This window comes from Orcinus orca, chromosome 2 (assembly GCF_937001465.1).
Source record: "Orcinus orca chromosome 2, mOrcOrc1.1, whole genome shotgun sequence".
Lineage (NCBI taxonomy): Eukaryota > Metazoa > Chordata > Mammalia > Artiodactyla > Delphinidae > Orcinus > Orcinus orca.
In genome coordinates, this window is record NC_064560.1 from 153057811 (window position 1) to 153083866 (window position 26056).

Below are 26056 nucleotides of genomic sequence, written 5' to 3' on the forward strand. Positions count from 1 at the left end.
CTGGTTTTCCTTCCCAACTGATGATAGGCTTACAGGTCTCCATCTGCTTTAGTTAGGTGTAGCCCTGTGTCTTGCATTGACCAGTGAAGTGAAAGCAGAAGTGATGTTCACCTCTAGGAGGAAGCTTATAATGACCAGAATGTGAGCGCATTCCTTGGCAATTGACAGTGGTGGAAACACAGGGACAGTGGCTGAGCTCTTAAGCCTGGGTCTTAGAATAAAGACAACACAGATGTGGTCTCTCTACTGACCTGCAATGGACACATAGTGAGAGTGAAAAATGAGTTTTTCTGTCTTAAAAGATTTGGGGGTTGTTTCCACAGTATAACCGTAGCCTATCCTGACTGATAGGCTCTGGTTATCCCTTCAAGCTCTAGAGAAAAAAATATTATTGGTAACAATACATAAAATATGTAGCAATTTAGAGATACTCGTTTTTCAAAAATTTTTTAAATTTAATTTATTTTTTTTATACAGCAGATTCTTATTAGTCATCAATTTTATACACATCAGTGTATACATGTCAGTCCCAATCACCCAATTCATTACACCACCACCCCCACTCCCCCGCCGCTTTCCCCCCTTGGTGTCCATACGTTTGTTCTCTACATCTGTGTCTCAATTTCCGCCCTGCAAACTGGTTCATCTGTACCATTTTTCTAGGTTCCACATATATGCGTTAATATACAATATTTGTTTTTCTCTTTCTGACTAACTTCACTCTGTATGACAGTCTCTAGATCCATCCACGTCTCAACAAATGACCCAATATCGTTCCTTTTTATGGCTGAGTAATATTCCATTGTATATATGTACCACATCTTCTTTATCCATTCGTCTGTCAATGGGCATTTAGGTTGCTTCCATGACCTAGCTATTGTAAATAGTGCTGCAGTGAACATTGGGGTGTATGTGTCTTTTTGAATTATGGTTTTCTCTGGGTATATGCCCAGTAGTGGGATTGCTGGATCATATGGTAATTCTATTTTTAATTTTTTAAGGAAACTCCATACTGTTCTCCACAGTGGCTGTATCAATTTAGATTCCCACCAACAGTGCAAGAGGGTTCTCTTTTCTCCACACCCTCTGCAGCATTTGTTGTTTGTAGATTTTCTGATGATGCCCATTCTAACTGGTGTGAGGTGGTACCTCATAGTAGTTTTGATGTGCATGTCTCTAATAATTAGTGATGTTGAGCAGCTTTTCATTTGCTTCTTGGCCATCTGTAAGTCTTCTTTGGAGAAATGTCTATTTAGGTCTTCTGCCCATTTTTGGATTGGGTAGTTTGTTTTTTTTTAATGTTGAGCTGCATGAGCTGTTTATATATTTTGGAGATTCATCCTTTGTCCATTGATTCGTTTGCAAATATTTCCTCCCATTCTGAGGGTTGTCTTTCATCTTGTTTATGGTTTCCTTTGCTGTGTAAAAGCTTGGAAGTTTCATTAGGTCCCATTTGTTTATTTTTGTTTTTATTTCCATTACTCTAGGAGGTCTAGAGCAGGTCTCTAATCCATTTTGAGTTTATTTTTGTGTATGGTGTTAGGGAGTGTTCTAATTTCATTCTTTTACATGTAGCTGTCCAGTTTTCCCAGCACCACTTATTGAAGAGACTGTCTTTTCTCCATTGTATATCCTTGCCACCTTTGTCATAGATTAGTTGACCATAGGTGCATGGGTTTATCTCTGGGCTTTCTACCTTGTTCCATTGATCTATGTTTCTGTTTTTGTGCCAGTACAATATTGTCTTGATTATTGTAGCTTTGTAGTATAGTTTGAAGTCAGGGAGTCTGATTCCTCCAGCTCCATTTTTTTCCCTCAAGACTGCTTTGGCTATTCAGGGTCTTTTGTATCTCCATACAAATTTTAAGGTTTTTTGTTCTAGTTCCATAAAAAACGCCATTGGTAATTTGGTAGTGATTGCATTGACTCTGTAGATTGCTTTGGGTAGTATAGTCATTTTCACAACATTGATTCTTCCAATCCAAGAATGTGGTATATCTCTCCATCTGTTGGTATCATCTTTAATTTCTTTCATCAGTGTCTTAAAGTTTTCTGCATACAGGTCTTTTGTCTCCCTAGGTAGGTTTATTCCTAGGTATTTTGTTCTTTTTGTTGCAATGGTAAATGAGAGTGTTTCCTTAATTTCTCTTTCAGATTTTTCATAATTAGTGTATAGGAATGCAAGAGATTTCTGTGCATTAATTTTGTATCCTGCTACTTTACCAAATTCATTGATTAGCTCTAGTAGTTTTCTGGTGACATCTTTAGGATTCTCTATGTATAGTATCATGTCATCTGCAAACAGTGACAGCTTTACTTCTTCTTTTCCAATTTGTATTCCTTTTATTTCTTTTTCTTCTCTGATTGCTGGTGCTAGGACTTCCAAAACTATGTTGAATAATAGTGGTGAGAGTGGGCAACCTGGTCTTGTTCCTGATCTTAGAGGAAATGCTTTCAGTTTTCACCATTGAGGACGATGTTTGCTGTGGGTTTGTCATATATGGCCTTTATTATTTTGAGGTAGGTTCCCTCTATGCCCACATTCTGGAGAGTTTTTGTCATAAATAGTTGTTGAATTTTGTCAAAAGCTTTTTCTGCATCTATTGAGATGATCATATGATTTTTATTCTTCAATTTGTTAATATGGTGTATCATATTGATTTGTGTATATTGAAGAATCGTTGCATCTCTGGGATAAATCCCACTTGATCATGGTGTATGATCCTTTTAATGTGTTGTTGGATTCTGTTTGCTAGTATTTTGTTGAGGATTTTTGCCTCTATATTCATCAGTGATATTGGTCTGTAATTTTCTTTTCTTGTAGTATATTTGGTTTTGTTATCAGGGTGATGGTGGCCTCATAGAATGAGTTTGGGAGTGTTCCTTCATCTGCAATATTTTGGAAGCATTTGAGAAGGATGGGTGTTAGCTCTTTTCTAAATGTTTGATAGAATTCACCTGTGAAGCCATCTGGTCCTGGACATTTGTTTGTTGGAAGATTTTTAATCGCAGTCTCAATTTCATTACTTGTGATTGGTCTGTTCATATTTTCTATTTCTTCCTGGTTCAGTCTTGGAAGGTTATACCTTTCTAAGAATTTGTCCATTTCTTCCAGCTTGTCCATTTTATTGGCATAGAGTTGCTTGTAGTAGTCTCTTAGGATGCTTTGCATTTCTGCAGTGTCTGTTGTAACTTCTCCTTTTTCATTTCTAATTTTATTGATTTGAGTCCTCTCCCTTTTTTTTGATAAGTCTGGCTAATGGTTTATCAATTTTGTTTATCTTCTCAAAGAACCAGCTTTTAGTTTTATTGATCTTTGCTATTGTTTTCTTTGTTTCTATTTCATTTATTTCTTCTCTGATCTTTACGATTTCTTTCCTTCTGCTAACTTTATGTTTTGTTTGTTCTTCTTTCTCTAGTTCCTTTAGGTGTAAGGTTAGATTGTTTATTTGAGATTTTTCTTGTTTCTTGAGGTAGGCTTGTATAGCTATAACCTTCCCTATTAGAACTGCTTTTGCTGCATCCCATAGGTTTTGGATCGTCCTGTTTTCATTGTCATTTGTCTCTAAGTATTTTTTGATTTCCTCTTTGATTTCTTCAGTGATCTCTTGGTTGTTTAATAACATATTGTTTATCCTCCATGTGTTTGTGTTTTTTACGGCTTTTGCCTGTAATTGATTTCTAATCTCATAGCTTTTTGGTCAGAAAAGATGCTTGATATGATTTCAATTTTCTTAAATTTACTGAGGCTTGATTTGTAACCCAAGATGTGATCTATCCTGGAGAATATTCCATGCGCACTTGAGAAGAAAGTGTAATCTGCTGTTTTTGGATGGAATGTCCTATAAATATGAATTAAATCTATCTGGTCTATCGTGTCATTTAAAGCTTGTGTTTCCTTATTTATTTTCATTTTGGATGATCTGTCCATTGGTGTAAGTGAGGTGTTAAAGTCCCCCACTATTACTGTGTTACTGTTGATTTCCTCTTTTATAGCTCTTAGCTGTTGCCTTATGTATTGAGGTGCTCCTATGTTGGGTGCATATATATTTATAATTGCTATATCTTCTTCTTTGATTGATCCCTTGATCATTATGTAGTGTCCTTCCTTGTCTCTTGTAACATTCTTTATTTTAAAGTCTATTTTATCTGATATGAGTATTTGTACTCCAGCTTTCTTTTGATTTCCATTTGCATGGAATATCTTTTTCCATCCCCTCACTTTCAGTCTGTATGTGTCACTGGGTCTGAAGTGGGTCTCTTGTAGACAGCATATACATGAGTCTTGTTTTGTATCCATTCGGGAAGTCTGGTTCTTTTGGTTGGAACATTTAATCCATTCACGTTTAAGGCAATTATCAATATGTATGTTCCTATGACCATTTTCTTAATTGTTTTGGGTTTGCTTTTGTAGGTCCTTTTCTCCTCTTGTGTTTCCCACTTCGCGAAGTTCCTTTAGCATTTGTTGTAGAGCTGGTTTTGTGGTGCTGAATTCTCTTAGCTTTTGCTTGTCTGTAAAGTTTTTGATTTCTCCATCGAATCTGAATGAGATCCTTGCCAGGTAGAGTAATCTTGGTTGTACATTCTTTGCTTTCATCACTTTAAGTATATCATGCCACTCCCTTCTGGCTTGTAGAGTTTCTGCTGAGAAATCAGCTGTTAACCTTATGGGAGTTCCCTTGTATATTATTTGTCATTTTTCCCTTGCTGCTTTCAATAATTTTTCTTTGTCTTAATCTTTGCCAGTTTGATTACTATGTGTCTTGACGTGTTTCTCCTTGGTTTTATCCTGTATGGAACTCACTGCGCTTCCTGGACTTGGGTGGCTACTTCCCATGTTAGGGAAGTTTTCAATTATAATGTCTTCAAATATTTTCTCTGGTCCTTTCTCTCTCTCTTCTCCTTCTGGGACCCCATAATGCGATTGTTGTTGCATTTAATGTTGTCCCAGAGGTCTCTTAGGCTGTCTTCATTTCTTTTCATTCTTTTTCTTGTTCTGTTCCGCAGCAGTGAATTCTACCATTCTGTCTTCCAGGTTACTTATCCTTTCTTCTGCCTCAGTAATTCTGCTATTGATTCCTTCTAGTGTAGTTTTCATTTCAGTTATTGTACTGTTCATCTCTGTTTGTTTGTTCTTTAATTCTTCTAGATCTTTGTTAAACATTTCTTGCATCTTCTTGATCTTTGCCTCCATTCTTTTTCCGAGGTCCTGGGTCATCTTCACTATCACTATTCTGAATTCTTTTTCTGGAAGGTTGCCTATCTCCCCTTCATTTAGTTGTTTTTCTGGGGTTTTGTCTTGTTCCTTCATCTGGTACATAGCCCTCTGCCTTTTCATCTTGTCTATCTTTCTGTGAATGTGGTTTTTGTTCCACAGGCTGCAGGATTGTAGTTCTTCTTGCTTCTGCTGTCTGCCCTCAGCCCTGCTAGTGTTGGAGGGTCTCCTGCAGAGGCAGGGTGTGGCTGTGTCTCACTGTGAGGACAAGTACACTGGCAGCAGAAGTTTTGGGAGGTACTCCTTGTCATGAGCCCTCCCAGAGTCCTGGAGATAGTCATTTTTAATGAATTGTGTATGTGTGTGTGTCTGCTTATCATATGTTGTACCATAAGTAAATATCAGGGTACTTCACATTTTAATTTATATAGATTTATATAAAATTTTTCATTTAAATTTCTTTTTTTTTAAATTAATTTATTTTTTTTGCTGAGTTGGGTCTTCGTTTCTGTGCGAGGGCTTTCTCTAGTTGTGGCAAGTGGGGGCCACTCTTCATCGTGGTGCGCAGGCCTCTCACTATCGCGGCCTTTCTTGTTGCAGAGCAGAGGCTCCAGACGCGCAGGCTCAGTAATTGTGGCTCACGGGCCAGCCGCTCCGCGGCATGTGGGATCTTCCCAGATCAGGGCTCGAACCCGTGTCCCCTGCATTGGCAGGCAGACTCTCAAACACTGCACCACCAGGGAAGCCTAAATTTCTTTTAAAATAGGGTTTATTTCCATTTCGTACAGAGGAAAATCAATATACCAAAATTACCAACATCTATTTTTTTTGGAGAGAGCCACCCATGATGCCCACGTCAGGACTCTGAATTCTAGGCCTGATGTGATCACTGGGTCATGGTCCCTCTCACTAAAAGCTCATCCAGAATGGTGCCTTGTGACACAAAGGATCTTCTGAGAGAAGATGAAGGACTCAGCCATGCCCATGACCTTTGTCTTCAGTAAGAAAATAGTCTTCCCTAAGCCCTATTACAATGTTCAGTTATAAACAGTGGTGCTTAGTACATAGAGGGTCTTAAATAATACGTATTGATAAATAGATGGAAGTAGTCCACAGTTCTTCCAAATATCTGGACTCTTTCATGTTTGCTTTTTAAAAATAAATCTCTTTATTTTAGACCTTAATTTTAAAACATCTCGGCATTAAGACTTACATTTACCCTAGAATCAAGTTATATTGTTACAATCAGACAGTATTAAGGAAAAGAAAACGCATTTTTAATTTTAAAAAAAGGACTTACATTTATTCTTTTAAAACACTTTACATATGATCGCCCATGTATGCACCGATGTAGGCTATTTTATTTGATAATTTTTACTGTTGATTTTATTTCACCTGATAATTTTATTTGGGTCCCTAAAACTACATTATGAACTACCTTAATTATTTAAATTAGAAACAGATTACTTTTCTCCAGTGTACAAACTCAAATTAATTTCATTATTAACCCGAGTTTTAAATTGATTAATCTTGGAGTGTTTAAAAAACCAAGTGGGGTTTTTTCATCCTTAAGGAGATGGGCATATTGATTTGATGACTCTCTTGCTGTCACACCAGTTGTGCTATGAAGAGCAAGATATTTGCAAGAAAACTTTGGATAGATTTTATAAACCAGCCAGAAACCTGTGTGTCTGGGGTTTCTGGGGGAACAATCTGTGAGTCATTTTAAAAAACAAACACACTCATAATCACGGTGCATGGTGTTACTATGGTAATTAGGCCTGTGGAGTTGGGTTGCTTATGTTCCTGTAAAGGGAAGAGGCGGAGAAAAACTGAGAATTCAGAGCGTTGACTATCAGCTTCAATTTGACTATCACGAGAGTGTAGGGTTTCTTGAAAATGTACTGGCACAGTTGTCCTGAGAGGGAATTAAAGAAACTCTGGCATCCTCCCTTTGTTACTGAATATAAGTTAGCCGTTTTACTGTTGGGTGTTGTGATTCACAGGAGAGAAAAGGGCCATTTGGCATTCTCTCAGGAAGAAGGGGGGTAGATTGGTCCTTTATCTGCTATATAATTACATATAAGTCTCTTAGATCTACCCGGTAAGTGTCTGGTGTGAAGGTGCACAGGGCTTTAGTGAGTCTCTAAAAGGTGCCAAAATGCCACTGGCATAATATTATTACAGATTTAAACGCTCCTCAGTGCATTATTCTAATACAGTTAGAGACGGGTTTTAGTGAGGCCATTGTTTCAGATCTGATCCCCAAGTAGACCAGGTCTCTTTTCTCTATTTTATGGAGTAGATATGACTCCTTTATCTTGGACAGTCATCTTATAATATAGGTCCCTGGATCACAGAGGAGACCAAGGAGGTTATGTGAACTCTGCCAAATCTGTCATCACACCAGGGGAAAGTAAAATCAACATACGTGCTTTATTTTTTCCCCCATTTATTTACTAATTTTTTGGCTGCGTTGGGTCTTCATTGCTGCACGTGGGCTTTCTCTAGTTGTGGTGAACAGGGGCTACTCTTCATTGCTGTGCTCAGGCCTCTCATTGCAGTGGCTTCTCTTGTGGTGGAGCATGGGCTCCAGGTGTGCAGGCTTCAGTAGTTGTGGTGCGCGGGCTCAGCAGTTGTGGCTCGTGGGCTCTAGAGCACAGGCTCAGTAGCATTCGGGCTACTGTGGCATAGTGGCATAGTGGCATAGTGGTGCACGGGCTTAGTTGCTCCACAGCATGTGAGATCTTCCTGGACCAGGGCTCAAACCTGTGTCCCCTGCATTGGCAGATAGATTCTTAACCGCTGCACCACCAGGGAAATCCCAACATACATGCTTTTTTGATGGACAGTCAACAAAGTGGGATTACTGAGGAGTGATTCATTATGATTCTGTATGGAGAACAATCAACACCCTTAAGTTAAAGGTATGAGTTAGTGCACCTACAAAACTGGTTTTTAAGAATGATTTAAGATTTACTTTAAGAAGCCTAGGTATCCTCTTAAATGGATAATACATTGACTAGAGGTTTTTTTAGAGTATTCCTCATGCAGATTTTATTTCTACAACTTTTCCTTATTAAAACTATTTTTCAAAAGGCTTGAAATAAAGTGCCATGGAGTTTGATTAAAGGGTCATGCAAATGCAGGGAGTTTGTGTGTGATTTTGCCCTGGCATATGGTGTAAAAACTATTTCTTAAAACTGGATTTCATTTTTCCTCTCATATGTGGGAAGAAGGCACATGTTACCCAAACTTCATTCTATGCTGTCTTAATCTTTTTAAGATTAGTAAACAATACTTAACTTAAACTTTTTCTGATGGTGAAAGTAATTCATGGTGATCGTTGAAAATTTGGAAAATACTTAAAGTGTAAAAAAAAAAATTAAGACTGACCCCTTCCATTAATTAGGTTTTTGGTTGAACCACATAGAACAGAGACCTGATTTCACAGTGGCTTACAGAAGTGAGAAGTTATTTCTCTCTCACATAACAATCCAGAGGTGTGTGGTCCAGGGCTGGCAAGGTAACTCTCCTCCACAAGATCATCCAGGTATCCAGTCTCCTTCTATCATACTGTTACATCATTCCAAGCATATTTTCTTTGCTTTATGGTCTAAAGTGGCTTCCTACCATAAGGACCTCACTATAGCTAGTAGGAAGGGAGAAAGTTGGAAAGGGGACGGCATGACCCAGAAGTTGCACCCATCACTGCTGCAGCAATCCCCTTGAACTTTGTCACATGGCCACACACCTAGCAACAAGGGAGGCTGGGAAAAGCAGTTATTCTTGACATGTATGTGCCTAGCTTAGATTCTATCACAAGCATGGAAGAAGGGGAAAGCAGATACTGGGGCATATCTAGCAATTTCTGGTACTTCCATTTTCTATACAAAAGGGATAATACACTGTTAACATTTTGACATACCTTCTTCCAATCTTTTTTCTAGAAAAATATGTATCAGAAAGATATGTATAATATTTACTAGAAAATATTGTATGTGATATATTAGAATATTAAAAATATGAAAATGTATTCAAAAATGCATATATATAATAGATAGATATTAGAAAATTAGCTGAGGTCATACTCTATATATAATGTTGTATTCTCTTTTCGCATAACTTTATTCCGTGTGTATTCTTCCTCATCACTTAAATTTTTTGTATTTATTGTTTCCAAGTTCCATCGTGTGGAATTTTTCTGTTTTACTTAATGGTTATGTTATTCATATTTAGGCTATTTCTAACACCTTGGTAATACTTCTTTGTCTATACTTTGCATTTTTTGGATCAAGTCAAGGAGTGACATCACCAAGACAATGGGTGAGAACATATTTGGAATCTTGATAAATATTGCCCAACTGCTTTCCAGAGAGATTGTGTTGATTTATGCTCTCCCAAGAACGTATGAGAGTGCTGGACTCAGAGCTCCCTTCGAGGCTTATTTTGCAAGTCCCACTAATCATTGTTATCCCTAGGGTTTATTCTCTGAAAATAGGTTGTTTTCTGCCCTTGGCTTGTTTTTGTTTCCTTTGCTGTCATTAATCATGAGATAATGGTTTTCTAATAATGTTGGCTCATTTAAAAACATATGGTCCCGTATAGTCATCTGGGAATATAATCAGTTGGGCTGAGATTTTAGCACACGTGCCAGTCTTAGGCAATGGGAGATCTCTAGAGACACTGCTGTTCATTTGGTCTCAGGACCCAACATGAATCTGATTTACACTCTCAGTCATAATGCTCTAGATGCTAAGTAACTCTTAGTTCTGAGACACAGCAAAATATGAATGGTAAAGCGTTCCCTGAGGCTTAGGCGGTTCCCTTTGAGCTGGCTGCTGGATATCTTTTCAGAAGTAAAGACAGGAACTTTCTTAGATACGAACCACACTCACACAAGGCAGAATTAGGCCGACTCTGCCCAGCATCCCAAAGATCGTGAGTGGCTAAGGGTATAGGTGTTTCTACTTCTAAACAGCCTTCAGCTTTGGATGCTAACGATGTTTTTTAACCATTAACTTGTCCAACCTACCCTCTTAAAGGGTTAGATATACACGAATGGAGCCCCACCCCTGTCCCTAACACCTGGAGAAAGAGTGTATCTGGGACTTCGGTCCTGCTGGGAGCTAATCAAGTTAGGTCAGGAGGAAAGCTTGTTCTTATTCATCTCAGCGGTACACAGCCTCTGTCACCAAGAACTGTGCTTGCCCTAGGTTCCCAAGCCGACTTGGTATTTTCATGTTTTCTTTCAGGTTAGGGAAGTTCACAAAGAAAGGGACTCCTATTTTCACAAATCTGTTTCTTCAAAGAAAAAGAGTTAACAAAATGTTTGTTTCTTGGCTCAGAAAGGTAGACCTGTGAGCCCCTCTGCCCCTTGAGCTATTCAGCCATCACCACCAAACCCTATTTACAGAAACATTTATTTGCTTGTTCAGCTTTTATGTATCATGTTATTTCTCTTTTTTTAAAAAAAAAAAAACCAATACATTCTCCACTCTGCTTTCTCAACAGCCAGATCTGCCAGTGAGCTTCAGGCTTTGGGAACTGAAGAGGTAAGAATTCTGAAATATTTTCTTCTAGGACCTTAAATCTAATCAGAACTTCAAGAGTTAAAGAAAAATCTTAAGCCTAGAGATGAAAGCATTTAACATGTGATGTTGATCAAAAAGAAACATTCATAGTCTTTAGCAATGTTGACATGACTTTAGGATTTAAACGGAAAAAAAATGGCTCTCCTTAATGATAGTTAAAAATCAGATTTCTCGGGGCTTCCCTGGTGGCGCAGTGGTTGAGAGTCCACCTGCCGATGCAGGGGACACAGGTTCGTGCCCCGGTCCGGGAAGATCCCACATGCCGCGGAGCGGCTGGGCCCGTGAGCCATGGCTGCTGAGCCTGCATGTCCGGAGCCTGTGCTCCGCAACGGGAGAGGCCCCAACAGTGAGAGGCCCGCATAACGCAAACAAAACAAAACAAAACAATCAGATTTCTCACTCAGATTTCACCCATTTTCTTCTAAAAACCTGAGCTTGGAAGCCTTTGAGGTCACTGCCTTAACAAATTGTGTCTCTATGGCACCGAACGTGATTAATTGGTGGCAGCCATTGAGGATAGTGAAAGACAGATGTCAGAGTAGATTAGCCCAGAGAAGTGTAAACCCTGTTCTTAACAGATTGGTTGTAGACATTATAAGGGCTTTTTCAGCAGCAGCAACAGTCACAATAAAAGGTCAATTTAATACTGGTGGGGTTTCTTCTTGAAGAAACTGACTTGGCTTTTGAAACTGAATAAAGCCATTTGAATCTAGCTGTAGACTTGAAAGGTCACCGTATTGCTGAGACAGGTGATAATGTGTTTTCTCTCCCCAACCGAGATGCAGTTTCCTTTAGTCCTGACATGGACTTCCCCCCATTTTATTTTATTTAATTTTATTTATAAATTTATTTATTTTTTGGCTGCGTTGGGTCTTCGTTGCTGCGCATGAGCTTTCTCTAGTTGCGGCGAGTGGGAGCTACTCTTCGTTGTGGTGCATGGGCTTCTCATTGCGGTGGCTTCTCTTGTTGTGGAGCACAGGCTCTAGGCACGTGGGCTTCAGTAGTTGTGGCATGAGGGCTCAGTAGTTGTGGCTCGTGGGTTCTAGAGCGCAGGCTCAGTGATTGTGGCGCATGGGCTTAGTTGCTCCACGGTGTGTGGGATCTTCCCAGACCAGGGCTCGAACCCATGTCCCCTGCATTGGCAGGTGGATTCTTAACCACTGCACCACCAGGGAAGTCCTCCCCCCCATTTTAAAATTAACTTCATTCTGATAAATTTCAAGCATATACCAAATAGAGAGGATAATATAATGAACTTCTATATCCCTATCACTCAGTTTTAACAATTATAACTCATGACCAGTATTGTTTCATCTATACCTCCACCCCTTCTCTTCTTTTCCCATTGGAGCATTGGATTATATGATGATGGCATGAATTTGGCTGTTGGATTTTTAATTGTTTATACAACTATTTAGTGGCTACAGCAAAATGCAAATAAAAAATAAAACCTGCTTTTAACCTAACTTACTTTGCTGAAGCTAGCCATTTATCCATGTACTCATTCAGCCGATATTTAGTATTTACTAGTATCAAAACCTTCTTAAGAGAAAAAATAGAGAAAAGCTAATGGAAGGGAGACCAGTAGACTTCTTGGATTTGCAAATGATGGGCTGGATATGGGAGAACTGATGAAATTGCTGATTGAAGATGAAGGAGAGGAGGACATTTAGAAAAACTCCCCAATTTGTCTTTTGGGAAATTCAGTGAGTGATGATAACTGGGCTACAGATACAGGAAGAGAGGAACAGATTCAAATCTGTGGAGTGGCCACATCCAGACGGATATGTCCAATAGACTGCTCATGGATGGTACAGAGCAGTGATTCTCAGTCCTGGGTGCACATCAGAATCTCCAGGGAAGTGTTTGAAAGCACTGATATGTAAACCCTACCCAGACCACTTGAGTCAGAATCCCTTGGGGAGGGGTCTGAACATCTGTAGTTTATAAGATCTCCCCAGGTGATTACAATGTGTAGTCACGACTGAGAATCTCTGGTCTAGAGCTTATTAGAAGGAAGGCCTGTGTGTATGTGTGCTTTTAATGCCATGTATAGCTTTTGCAACCCCATAATGAGGTTCTTTTGGCGTTAAGTACTTAATATCTTCAGGTGAGGGCTAAGCCATCCCTACACTCTACCAAATATTATTATTAATGAAGGCTTTTAAAATAAGTTTTTCATGTTCTCTGTCTGATGTTGGTGTTGATTTCTTTCATACTAATCACTGTATTTAAATGTTTCAAATCAATCCAAGCAGAGTTTCTCGGTGCGGGTTGCTGACACGTTGAATGGGGCAATTCTTCCTCGTATTCTCTGGTATCCCTGTCCTTGGCTCACAAAAGGCCAGTGGCATCTTCCAGCCATTGGGGTATCCAGAGTGCCCTAAGGAGACATTGAGAACTACTGTGTCGTTACACACCTTTAAAGAGGTTGTTTGTCATGTTACTCTTACCTACAAGCATTTTTGCTTCATGCAAAATTACTGGTTTCAGTTATGCAAAGTAGTTCCTTATGTAAGTGGTCTCTGTGCTAACAAACTAAAGAAAGAAACTAAACAAAATAGACATGTAAAAGGAAATATTGTTTTGCACTGTTGGAGGGATTTTGAGCATATTTGTTCTAGTACCAAATCTATTTTTTATGTCTGTACAGAGAAGCAAATTAAACACTAGGCAAGAAATGGTCAAATATTGAGATTTAAAGCAAAACACTACTAAGGCATTATGCAAATTGAACAGCAGTGATGAAGGATGTATTCCTTTCTTGTTTGCTGCTGTAACAAATTGTAACAAACTTGATGGATTAAAACAAATCCACCAAATACGAATATGTTATCTTACAGTTCTGCAAGTTAGGTTCTGTAGAGATCTCACTGGTTTAAAGGCAAAGTACTGACAGAGCTGTGTTCCTTTCTGGAGGCTCTAGGGAAGAATTCTAGAGTCCCCTTTCTTCCATTTTCAAAGCCAGCAGCCTTCCATCTCCGTATGTCTTTCCACCATATTCATTCCTCTGAACTGAGCCAGGAAATGTTCTTTGACTTTAAGGACCCATGAGATAAGATTTGGCACACCTAGATAATACAAGATACTCTCCCCATCCCAAGGTCCTTAATTTAATCATATCTTCAAAGTCCCTTTTTCCACGTAAGTTTATATATTCACAGGTTCCAGGGATTAGGGCATGGACCTATTTGGGGGCTATTATTCTGCCTACTACAAAGTAAAAGAGGTTAATTGTTCAGAAAGGTAGAAATGCCTCAGGTAGCAGAGATAGGATTATCTTACATTTCATTGTATAGAGTTGAGAAGGCTTAGGGTTCCCAAGTTGATGAAGCAAGTTCTTGTCTTGACTCTGCAAAACCTGTTTGTAAATACAGGCACTGAAGGCTTTTAGTTTTCTTGGAGTATTTGGCATTGGATCAAGTGGACAGGTTGAAGTCCAATGGCTCCTTCCTTGGCCAGACTTTCTGGTACTATGGGTGTGGCCTCTGGAGAGCGTGCTGCCTTTGGCATTTCTCCAACTCTGGAGAGTTTGCCTACAGTGTGCAGGTTCCAAGGTCTTTGAATGGTACCAAAGAAATGTGAGATTTTTATTTTATGCTGTTATGTCTGCCTGTCACATTGTGCTTTATTTATTAGGCTCTAACATGTGGAAGTTGGAGGAAAAAATAACATAATATTTTAGGACCTTACTGTAGTGGTATTTATTATAGCTAATTTCTAAGTATGGTTTAATTTCCACCATACATTAGGTAAGTCATACCCACAAAGTAAGAAACCATTGCTCACCTAGTGAATGAAATGGATCACTGGGTTATTTTTTAAAAACCATCTCCAGGGTAGAATATAGCCAGAATTTTTAAAAATTTTATTTATATTTTATTTATTTATTTTTGGCTGCATTGGGCCTTCGTTGCTGCCCGCGGGCTTTCTCTAGTTGCGGTGAGCAGGGGCTACTCTTCGTTGCGGTGCGCGGGCTTCTCATTGCGGTGGCTTCTCTTGTGGTGGAGCACGGGCTTTAGGTGCACGGGCTTCAGTAGTTGTGGCACACGGGCTCAGTAGTTGTGGCTCGTGGGCTCTAGAACGCAGGCTCAGTAGTTGTGGCGCACAGGCTTAGTTGTTCCGCGGCATGTGGGATCTTCCCAGACTAGGGCTCGAACCCGTGTCCCCTGCGTTGGCAGGCGGATTCTCAACCACTGTGCTGCCAGGGAGGTCCCTAGCCAGAAATTTTTGATGGAGATTTTAAATGTTGCAGCTATTTTTGTAGCGAGTCCCCTTTTTATCCACTTCAAGACAGGTCAGCAATACAGATCTGAAGGCCAAACTTAGGGCTAGCTGTAGAGTAACGAACCATCCTGATTTGTCCAAGACTGGGGGGTTACCTGGGACTTGGGAGCTTCAGTGCTAAAACTCCTGGAGTTCTGGGTAATTTGGGACAGTTGGGCGCCTACCTGTCTAAAAACAGCTCTAGTGGAGAGTGACTGTCATGCCAATGAATTGTGAAAATAGAAAATCTGATTGAATGAAATAATGACAGTAACCTCAAGGGTTTGGGCTGAGGGTAAGGGTGAATCTAACTCTGGAAAAATCTGTATCCACATATACATGTTTGCCCGAAACCAACTCAGAAGAACCAGCAACATTTATAAAATGTAATTAGATTTCATGGCCCACTCTTTTAATTCCCCAGTGTTACTGGCATGGCATCTCTGATGATCACAGCTTTAATAGCTTTCTTATTGAGGTGACCACAGAACCTCATTGGATCTTTTTCAGCATGTCAGCATGTATGGAAATTACAAGTTTGCCAAAGCAGCATGGTGCTGTCTTCGTTTGAATCCTGCCTTTTGTATAACAAAATTGAACTTTTTCCCTCTAAGAGACAGCACAGAATGTTCAAGAATAGATAAGTACTAGGAATACTATCTTGATGCCCAAGGGGAGGGGATTGGAGAGGATCATGTCTTGGAGTCTTATCCAGCTCTAAGACATTGGTGCTCTCTGACTCCCAGTGGTAGAGCATGAGCTACTTACCCTGATGTAAGTAATTGGCTGCATCTGGGTGAAGATTCTTACTCAGCCCTTCCTCCATGCTTCCATAACGCTCTGCCCTGCCCTCACCCACAGCAAAGCCAGACCAGGAAAACAGGAATACAGAAGGAGCCTCATTTCTTACATTTCTGTGACCTTCATTTGGAGATTTTTATTCTCTAAGCCACTGGGACAAAGAGTTTGTAAGTGTACTTGGAAAGGCAGTACATTAGCTTCCCTAGAACAGGCTTTGACTTTGAGGAGCTGGCAATATATATATTTTTTTAATGTTTGTTTACTGTCTTCTAAACTGTTCTAGTTGGTAGGTACAAGGAATTCTCTTTCAATTCTTTTTTTTTTCTTCCAAAAAAAAGATTGAACACTATCAGTCTTGGAGGTAAGATCTGGGTTTCTGATGAGGATAGATTGGATAGATTGGATAGATTGTGAGTTATTCTGATATTCTTGTCAATCCCTTTTTGGGGTTCCTTCCTTCTAAGACTCTCAATCCTGCCTGGTTTCATTTTGTGAAGACTAGCCTCCTTTCAGCTTTGAGCCTCAGCTGTTTTTTTTTTTTTTTGTGAATCAAACAAGCTCCAGAAGAAATGAAAGGAGATGAAATCCTTATGCTGTTGTTTAAACTCAGATTCTTTTATTCCTTTCCAAAGAGAAATTACAGAGTAAATGTAAATAGGAGATCCAAATGATCCAAGCTACTCTGGTGCAGGGTTTCTTTGGGGGTAATAGAAATGTCTTGGAACTAAATAGGGATGATGGCTACGTGACATCGTAAATGTACTAAATGCTGTTGAATTGTACACTTTAAAGTGGTTAATGATTAATTTCATGTTTTGTGAATTTTACCTCAAAAAAAAATGTTGAACTTCAAGAGGAAGAAAAAAAAAGACTGTTTCTCCCTATCTTCAAATTCTGGAGGAAGTCTCATCCATTTTAATACACTCACGTTTTTAAATTTCTAGACCAAAATTGTTGTTCATCCTGTCCCATTACTGGGAGAAGATATTTGGACTTAAAAGTGTCTGTCAGGCAGAACCGATCAGGAAATTCATAGAGTTAAGACTCTAGCTGTTAGTATTAAGATGCATAGTTTTTGTTAGTGGATTATAAACTGGCCTATAATTTGCAAAGCTGATTGCAATAAAAAAAATTTTTTGAAGTTTAACAATTTAAAACACTGGACTTTTTTCCACCTCTCACGGGATAGAAGTTATATCAACTAGGTTAGAAAGTTTTTTAATATCCTATAGTAGTGGACTGCAATTGGATATGACAAAACAGGAAGAGTCCAGATGTGGTAACTTTAATGAAATGTGAGCATGGTAAAAAATTTCATACATAGAAATGTCTTTTATTAAAATATCTCCTTGGACATTCCCAAGGGCTACCACCTGATCAAAGTCTGACGGGCACTTATTTTAAGGGATGACTGCCTAGGGTTTCACACATAATCATTGGTTTAATGGTGAAACTTTAAGGTTTTTAATTACTTCTAGATTTAGAGACAACTCTTTTGGCCTTTTGCAGAGATGTAACTAGGCAACCAGTATAGCACTTAACTGGTGCACAGCATCCAAACTTCATAGCCATTGCATCATTTTTTAAATGCTGTTTAAATCTGTCTTTTAGCTTTGGCATATGCTGCCATGTAACCTTTAATTTCTTAGAAAATATCGTGCAAACCCCCAGCTGTAAGATAGAATGGTTCCTAGAACCCCAGCATGCTCTGTGTGATGTTAATCAGTGTGCTTACAAGAACAGTATAGAGTCGAGAGGTAGCCCAATGTACTGTGTTTTATAATTGGGCGTTAAGAAGGTAGGTTTCAGTTTTGGTGTGTGAAGGTGTAAGAGTTTAAAACCATATCCTCAGCAGGTGGTAATGAGCATTTCTCACAATGTGATTCATGGAAAATGTACATTCACAGAGATGAGAGGTGGCCTTTATTCTAGTGAAGTTGATTTTACTTTGCTGGATAGGTGGTAACTAGAAATGCCTACTTTGATTAATAAGCCAGAATGTATTGAAAGCTTTTTAAGTGTCAGACACTATTCTAGGTATATACCATATTCCTTTTCTGTGATAACTAAGCTTTTAATTTTTTAATTAGTTTTTTTAATTATGAAAGGAATGTATATGTGAGATTTTTAAAAATTCAAGTAGTAGACACAGGAATAAATGAAAAAGAGAAGTTTCTTTCCAAACATCAACTCCTAGCCCACTCCCTAGAGATAACCACTGTTAATAGTATCGTGTGTGCCCTCCAGAAATTTTCCATCTCCTGGTTAATCTGTATTGAAATGTGAGTATGAAGAGTGCCATTAAACCGTCTGTTCTTAAATTTCTCTTCTGGACCAAATCTCTTCATTTTGAGACACCATTTGATGCTTTTTTTTGAAATGTGCTTTTTTAAAACTGAAAGAGTAAAAATGTCAGAACCAAAATGATGCCAACAGAGGGCTGGTGGTAGGGAGGGTGACAACTGAAGACTGTTACTGTGAATTCTAGCCTCTGTAAGATTTACATACAGAATGTAAGTAATAAACCTTAAGGTAGTTCTTCATCATTTTCAAAGTCATCTGGAGTACGTTATCTCCCTTCATCCTTTTGATGACCCTGTGACACAGAAGTTGTTTATTTTACAAAGGAGGAAGCTGTGGTTCCCAGAGGTTAGGTAACTTGCCCATGAACACAGCTGACGAGTGACAGGATTGGGACGAGAATCGAGTCTTTTCCAAGTTTTAGCCTTGAACCAGACCGCACTGGCAACCATGAGGAAGAGAGGGGCTCGGTGACACCATTGTGGTCCCTGTACTGGGAGGCTGGAAGTGAAGGGGAGGCTTGCAGTCTGAAGATCCAGTTAGAAGTTGTTCTGACTCTGCTCCTTGGACAAGTTGTTTAATGCAGTCCGTATGCCCTCCTCACAGTTTCCTCACTGGCTATGTCTATTCCTGTTCTGTTTGTTTGGGTGGTACTGGCCAGAGGGTTGGGGACTTGACCCAAGCTGGGGATGCCATAGTATTTCATCACCATGCTACAGGAGTTGGTCTGAAGGGTGGGCATGCAACCCAGCAAGGGACAATAGATTCTTTCTCTGGAATTTTCCAACTCAAGTTGAGGGAGGAGAGGTCCTATCCTTTCTAGTCTCACGGTAGTAAGAATCATGTAAGGCCATGTTTCAGTCTGTTGATAGAGTAAAGTCTGACGCACAAAGGGGGAGCAAAAGAGAGAGAGAGACAGAGCGATAAAGAGAAGGAAAGAGATAGCCCAGTGACAATTGGAGTCCATCAATCCAGTTGATGTGAGCCAATATATTCCCATTTTTTACCTAACCTAAGTCAAGTTGCTACTAAAGGAATCCTGTGTGATATCTTTGGGCCTTAGTTTCCTCATCTGTAAAATGGGGGTTTTAATATTTTCCCTGAAGTACTGTATATCTGAACTACTGTAAAGATGAGTTGAGATAATGAATAGGAAAGTACTTTGTACATTGTAAAACACTGTACAAATGCAAGATGGTATTATTCATTAATATGTTGCATTGAACTAGGAAAAGTTGAAAGAATGAAATTACCACTCATTTGGAAAATAGGAAGTGAGAGCTTTGCAAGAGCCATCTGGTATTGTGCCGAAGTCAATGGAAGCTGCCAGATTTTCTTTGGGGATCCCCTTTCATACACTCTTAAGTTCTAATAGATACCCATCATAAATACAGGGATAGATCTTACCTCACTGGCTCAGGTTAATTCAATGAGTTTCCTTTTTCTATCTCCTGTCCTAATCCATGGTAAACATACACACAATAACAGAAACCAAACAAAAATAAACACATCATATTAATATTTCAACATTTTAGCTTTTTCACTTAAAAGAACTTTACAGATTTATAAATGACATTTTGGCATCATCAAAGAAAATCAACCTTAAAGTGGCTATTCTATTTTTAGTACTTCATTTGGGAATGATACAGTTGAGGCGATTCTTGGGATGGGAGGTTAGCTATTTTGGGCTTAGATAGGATCAAAATCCATCTTTTACCTTAAGGGACTTACATCTTTGATATATAAACTATAAGTAATCAAAATCTACTTGAAATTACATCTTATGCATGACACAGGAAGCATCACTTCACTTCTACAGCATTTTTCACTATATATGATAATATCTCTCAGTGAGAGAAAACAGATGGCACAGAACAAATTTGTTCTCTTTCTTAGATTTGCCATTTAGGCAGTTTTTATTGTAGCAAACATATCTTTCTTTAAATTTGATCATTAAAGCCAAAAAAAAAAGTGGTTTAAAGTCTCAATCTAAGTAGAATAGCATGTGCAAAAAGGTCAAAGTCACCATGGAAACATGGTCTGTAAGCATAAAGAAGCATGATATAGCAACCTGAATGTCTTACATGTCTCACATTTTAAAATCTGAGAAATATATCCACCACTTTCACTGTTCTTGCAAATCTAAACCTTTGACTTACAAAATCACCAAGGCAGGAAGGTTGAATCAGTGCTCTTTGACCACCCCACTCCACACTTCACCTAGCCATTGTTTATCTTTGTCTGGGCTTGATATCAACCCCATGAATGTCAGTGTTTTCATATAAATTGAGGACTTGGAATAAGTTCATTTTCTGAATAAGCATGCTCTTAACCCTCAGAAAATGTCAACTGTACTGAAAACAGTTGGCATCCTCAAATCAGTTAATTTTAGGAGAGCTTAATAAAGAGAATATTTACAAGGACATGAGCAGAGTATAGGGAAACTGCAAGGGAGAGTGTACCTTTTCAGGGCTCCTTTACTACCCGTAGACTGGAAAGGATGAGGGCTGGGAGAAGAGAATCCTCCTGAGTGGAGCTGTGACCTCCAGGAAAGGGCTGTAGCCAGCTTATAATGACCCTGCAGGCAGGGATGCCAGGAAACAAATACCCTGAAATGCTTCTCCTCTTTCCTTCTATCTGCTTATGCTCCCCATTGACCAAACCTAACTGGAAGACAAGGAAGCCTGCCTCTGAGTCTGTAGTTCAGTCTCCTAGGGTGTAGAGCCGGGTAGAACAGGATGGAGAATGGGTTTGGAGGGGCAAATGAAAGGTATCCAGCACAGTTAACCTTCATTGTGAAAGTCTTGCATGAAAGAAATAGTACCCCTTTCTCTCCCAAATCTAGCTGTCTTATCAAAAAGAAAAAAATTGTTTTAACCAACTTTCACTTTTTCATTAACTGTATTTAATCAAGTTCATGGTCCATATTATTCAAATGGACCCAAATGCGATTGGTAGCGTTTGGAGAACATTCCCTTGTTTGTGTGATGAAGCACGATCTGGAGGAGGTACAGAGGTGACGAAACCACCCTCGTGCTTGTCCTGCTCAGACTCGGCTGGCAACCTAGACTTGAAGTTCAAGTTTAGGGGAAGGGGTGGTAAAAAGTAATTAGATACCTCAGAGCAACTCTGAATAGTCCACATTTGTGGGCCTCCCGGAATCAAAGGAATGACTATTGTCCCAGAGAAGTACAATGTCCACTTCTGGTGGGTTGAGTAGCCAGTTTTTGGTTTTGTCCAGCTTGCTTTTAATCTCAGACAAATTATTTTCACTCCTTTGACCTAGGGACCAGGATTACTTGCCTTGATCTAATCCAGATTAACTACTTTGATCCACTGAGAATGAATCGATCAATTGAATCGGGTAAATCCCCATAATTAGAGAGGCATTTGTGGCAACATAAAATGATAGGCAAAAGAAAACAAACTTGGAATACCACCCTAAAGCATAAACTTCTGTGGACCAGAAAATTCCCTGACTTGGGAAATGCTGGGACCCAAGGATTCCAGAAGAGTTGGGTCTATAACAGAAACAGTGAGAGGCAGTGTGGTGTAGTGAAAAGGGCATGGACTTTGAGATCTCAGCCTGGTACTGACTGTGACCATCTTGGCAAATTTCTGTGCTTTCTCAATCTCAAATTTCCTTGTGTGTAAAAAGAGAGTAATTTAACTTGTTACAAAATTAATTGAAACCATATATGCAAAATAAAGGCAGTGTTTTCCACATATTCCAACACTTTTTGGGGGGAGGTAGACTTACTTTTTAAAAAACAGTGTTTCTTTACAGCTCTATTGAGATATAATTGACATAAAATATAATGGACATACAATAAATGATATGTATATGAAGTTGATGAATATTGGCTGCATACATCCGTGACAGCATAGCCACAATCAAAATAATGAACAAACCCATCCAAAGGTTTCCTCATGCCCAGTAACAGTCTCTTCTTCCCCTTTCCCATCTTCAGACAACCACTGATCTGCTCTCTGTCAGTCTAGAAGAGTTTGCATTTTCTAGGGGTTTATGTAAATGCAGTTATATATTATGTATTCACTTTTGTCTGGCTTCTTTTGCTCAGCAGAATTACATGGAGATGCCTCCATGGTGTATGTATCAATATGTTATTCCTTTTATTACCGAGTAGTATTCTAGACTATTGGTATGCCACAATTTGTTTATCTGCTCACCTATTGAAGGATATTACTCAATTATGTTTTAATTCTGTTTCCCTTCTTCTTCCTTCACTAATAGTATAAGAAAAAAAATTTCTTATCCGTGTTACCACAGCTGATATTTCTAGTAACAATCTCTAGGAATAGCGTGGTTTACAAGAATGGGGTATAAATGCAGGTATCACAGTAACTGTCTCTTAGTCTGGGGCTTAGGTTGAGTTTCTGAGCTGAGGGCCATTTCCTTCTGCTTTCTAGACTTTCTTTTGTTCTTTATCATTAATGATCAAGCCAAATGCCCATCGACTGATGAATGGATAAAATTATGGTATATCTATACAATGGAATATTATTTGCCATAAAAAGGAAGTACTGATTCAATACTACAATGTGGATGAACCTTGAAAACATTATCCTAAGTGAAAGAAACCAGGCACAACAGGCTATGTGATATATGGTTCCATTTATTGAAATGTCCAGAACAGGAAAATCCATAGAAATAAGGAGTAGATTTATGGTTGCAGGAGCTGGGTGGAGTGGGGAGGGGAAAATGGGGAGTGACTGCTAAAAACTATGGATTTTCTTTTTGGGGTGATGAAAATGCTCTGGAATTCAATAATGGTGATGGACGCACAATTTTTTTTTTTTTTTTTTTGTGGTACGCGGGCCTCTCACTGTTGTGGCCTCTCCCGTTGCGGAGCACAGGCTCTGGACGCGCAGGCCCAGAGGCCATGGGTCATGGGCCCAGCCACTCCGCGGCATGTGGGATCCTCCCGGACCGGGGCACGAACCCGTGTCCCCTGCATCAGCAGGCGGACTCTCAACCACTGTGCCACCAGGGAAGCCCCTGGATGCACAATTTTGAATTTTCTAAAAGTCACTGAATTGTGTATACTTTAAAAGGGTAAAATTTTATGTGCATTATATTTCAATAAAGCCCATATTTAAAAAAGCAATCTGTGCACCTTTGCTTAGGGAAAAGCATTCAAGGACAGCAATTAATTTAATTTCCCATTTTTCATTTGCTAAAGAGAAAACTTAGAGCCTCGTTGATTATGCTGCACCTGCATTTCCAGGTCATGAGCACAAAATGGAACTTTCTAGCATGAGGAAGTAAACATGTCGCATCTGTAAATAACTCATATTTGGGGAGGTAGTTTGGCATCATATTGTTTTGGTTTACTTGAGACGATGAAGGGCCTGTACCACTTTAACTTTTTTGTCTTTTCCTTTCCTTTTAAAAATAATGTGCATTCAGATTGTCTAATCACTCTTTCCTCTAGCCTTAGTTAACCATCTACAGGATATCCTGTCAGTAAAGCATCTTAGCTAAATCAAATTATTTACCAAACTCCTAACAGCAGTAGACAGAACAGAGTAAAGTAGACGTCCAAATATTCAAAATAATCCTTGGGAAAGGAAAGAAGCCAGTAGCTTAGAATTAGTAGTGATTCAATTAGAGGAACAACTTTGGTTTCCAACAGCTGTGGAGGATGAGAGTAAGGACAGACTTCCTCCCTTTCTAATTTTCTTCCTTCACCTGGTGAAACACTGCCTTATATAGAAGGCTTTTAGCTGCTCCACTGCAGTGAATCAGGACCAACATTGTAATATCTGGAAACAGAGCACCATCTGGTCTACTCCCAATAGATCAGTATTTCATAGGTACTCACAATTTGTAACCGAGAAAAAGCATTTTTTCCCCCTGCTTTTGAAAATCTTACCAGCCAAGGTTTGAGTTTTGGTGTCATTTAGTTTAAATCATAAAGTGGATGAAAAGGATAACCCGGGGTGAAAGTAAAACCCATGTAACTCTACCCAGAAATGTTACCTTTGTTTTGTGCTGCAACTTAACAAATACAGTTTTCCCAAGGTGACTTGAAAAATTGTATGTCTGTGTGTGTGTTCATCTTGGATTTTTCTGTTATACTCTCTCCGGCTTCTGGTACACTACAAAAAAATTGCATGGGAGAAATTTCCACTTTACCCTGGCCCTGGAAGAACATGGCTTCCAGGGTTGTTCCTTTGAGTATTACTCTAAAATATATCCATTCATTTATATATTAAGCACTTACAATGCAAAGCATACCTGCAAGATGGTTAAGTGACTTCTCCAGTACTAGGATAGGCTTTGTAGGCACAAGCAGGCATTGCCCTAGATTCTTTCTGTGTGTGCACACGTGTGTGTGAGTGAAACATACCATACATCCAAAGAATATATGCATGTATACACACATAGATATACACACGAAAGACTGTTAGTAAAACAAACATACATACATTCCCTGTCTTTTTTCCCTCTAGCTTTATTGATGAGTACCACTTTTTTAATATTTATTTTATTGATTGATTGATTTAAAAAATTTTTGGCCGCGATGGGCCTTAGTTCCAGCACTCGGGATATTCATTGCAGTGCGCAGACTTCTCTCTAGTTGTGGCATGCTGGCTTTCTCTCTCTAGTTGAGGTGTAGGGGCTTAGGTGTCCAGCAGCATGTGGAATCTTAGTTCCCCGACCAGGGATCGAACCTGCATCCCCTGCACTGGAAGGTGGGCGATTCCTTACCACTGGACCACCGGGGAAGCCCCATGATGAGTACCACTTTTAAAGACTCCTGTTTGCTTCTCCCAGACCCATTCCTCCTTCTGCCTCTTCCTATAAAGCTGTAATCTGGACTTTTTATTTGTCATTTCCCTGCTTTTTCTTAAATTGTTTAGTGTCACCTCTTTTGGAAATGGAATCGTACTTTATCTCTGGCTTAGATTTTTACCTAACATTTTATTTTGAGATTACCTAGGTGAATGTGTGCAGCTAAAGTTCACTCATTTTCACTGCTGTCTAGTATTAACTAGTACATCAGTATTCTTCTTCCTCTGTGTGAAATATACCATACTTTATTTATCCATTCTACCCATTTGGGGCATTTGGGTTGCTTCGAGCTTTTTGCTGTCGTGAAAATGCTGCACAGTACACTCTGTACATGTGTCCTAGTCCTATCCAGGAGTTTTTCTAGGACATATACTTTGGCATTCAGTTGCTAGGTCATAGAATATGCAATGCTCAACTTTATTAGGTAATGCCAAGTTGTTTGAAAGTGATTACATCAATTTACTCTTCATTAGCAGTGTAAAAGTGGTCCTCTTGCTGCACCTGTCAATACTTAATGTTCTCTGAATCTTTGTTTTTCCTAATCTTACTGCAAATTCTGAAATTTGTTTTAGGTAACAAATAATTGGTTGGGTTTTTATTTTGAACCATCTTGTTGAAAGAGACAAGGAAATAAATTGGTTTTTGTTCACTACATTCGATAAAGTTAAATGGACCATTGCTATAGATGCTGCCCCTAGATATATTTTCAGGTAATAGCCAGCCTGAGAGTCTTGTTTCTTTTGTTTTTTCTTTACATTTTTATTTATTAGATATGTTTAATTTGCAAAATTTTTAACAAGTAAAACAGTGCAAAGATGTATGAAGAAGTTGTTCATTTCTCCTTTCCTCCCTTACCCGCCCCCCCCAAGCAGGTTACCAGTGTTAATGCTTGGGGTGTATCAGTCTACATTTTTTTCATGCTCATAAATATGTAAAAATTTATGTTATATTGTGATTTATGAGACTGCCATTTTATTAGATCAAAAAGAGTTGAATATCAGCAATTTTGTACAGTTCAATCACACATATCCTATCTTTGAGGATTTTTCAAATGTAAGC

At 39.0% G+C, this 26056-nt stretch overlaps 1 protein-coding gene across 2 annotated transcripts in view; it reads left to right on the forward strand.

Moving 5' to 3' along the window:
* GNG2 (G protein subunit gamma 2) overlaps positions 1 to 26056 on the forward strand; it is a 139086-nt gene that overhangs the window by 10067 nt on the left and 102963 nt on the right. The window contains exon 2 of one of the 2 annotated variants that reach the window (XM_033416249.2): positions 10730 to 10770. The exons of the other annotated variant lie outside the window; for it this stretch is intronic. The gene's annotated coding sequence lies outside the window, so the exon portion shown is untranslated. The remainder of the gene's footprint in view (positions 1 to 10729; positions 10771 to 26056) is intronic. 2 annotated transcript variants of the gene reach the window in all.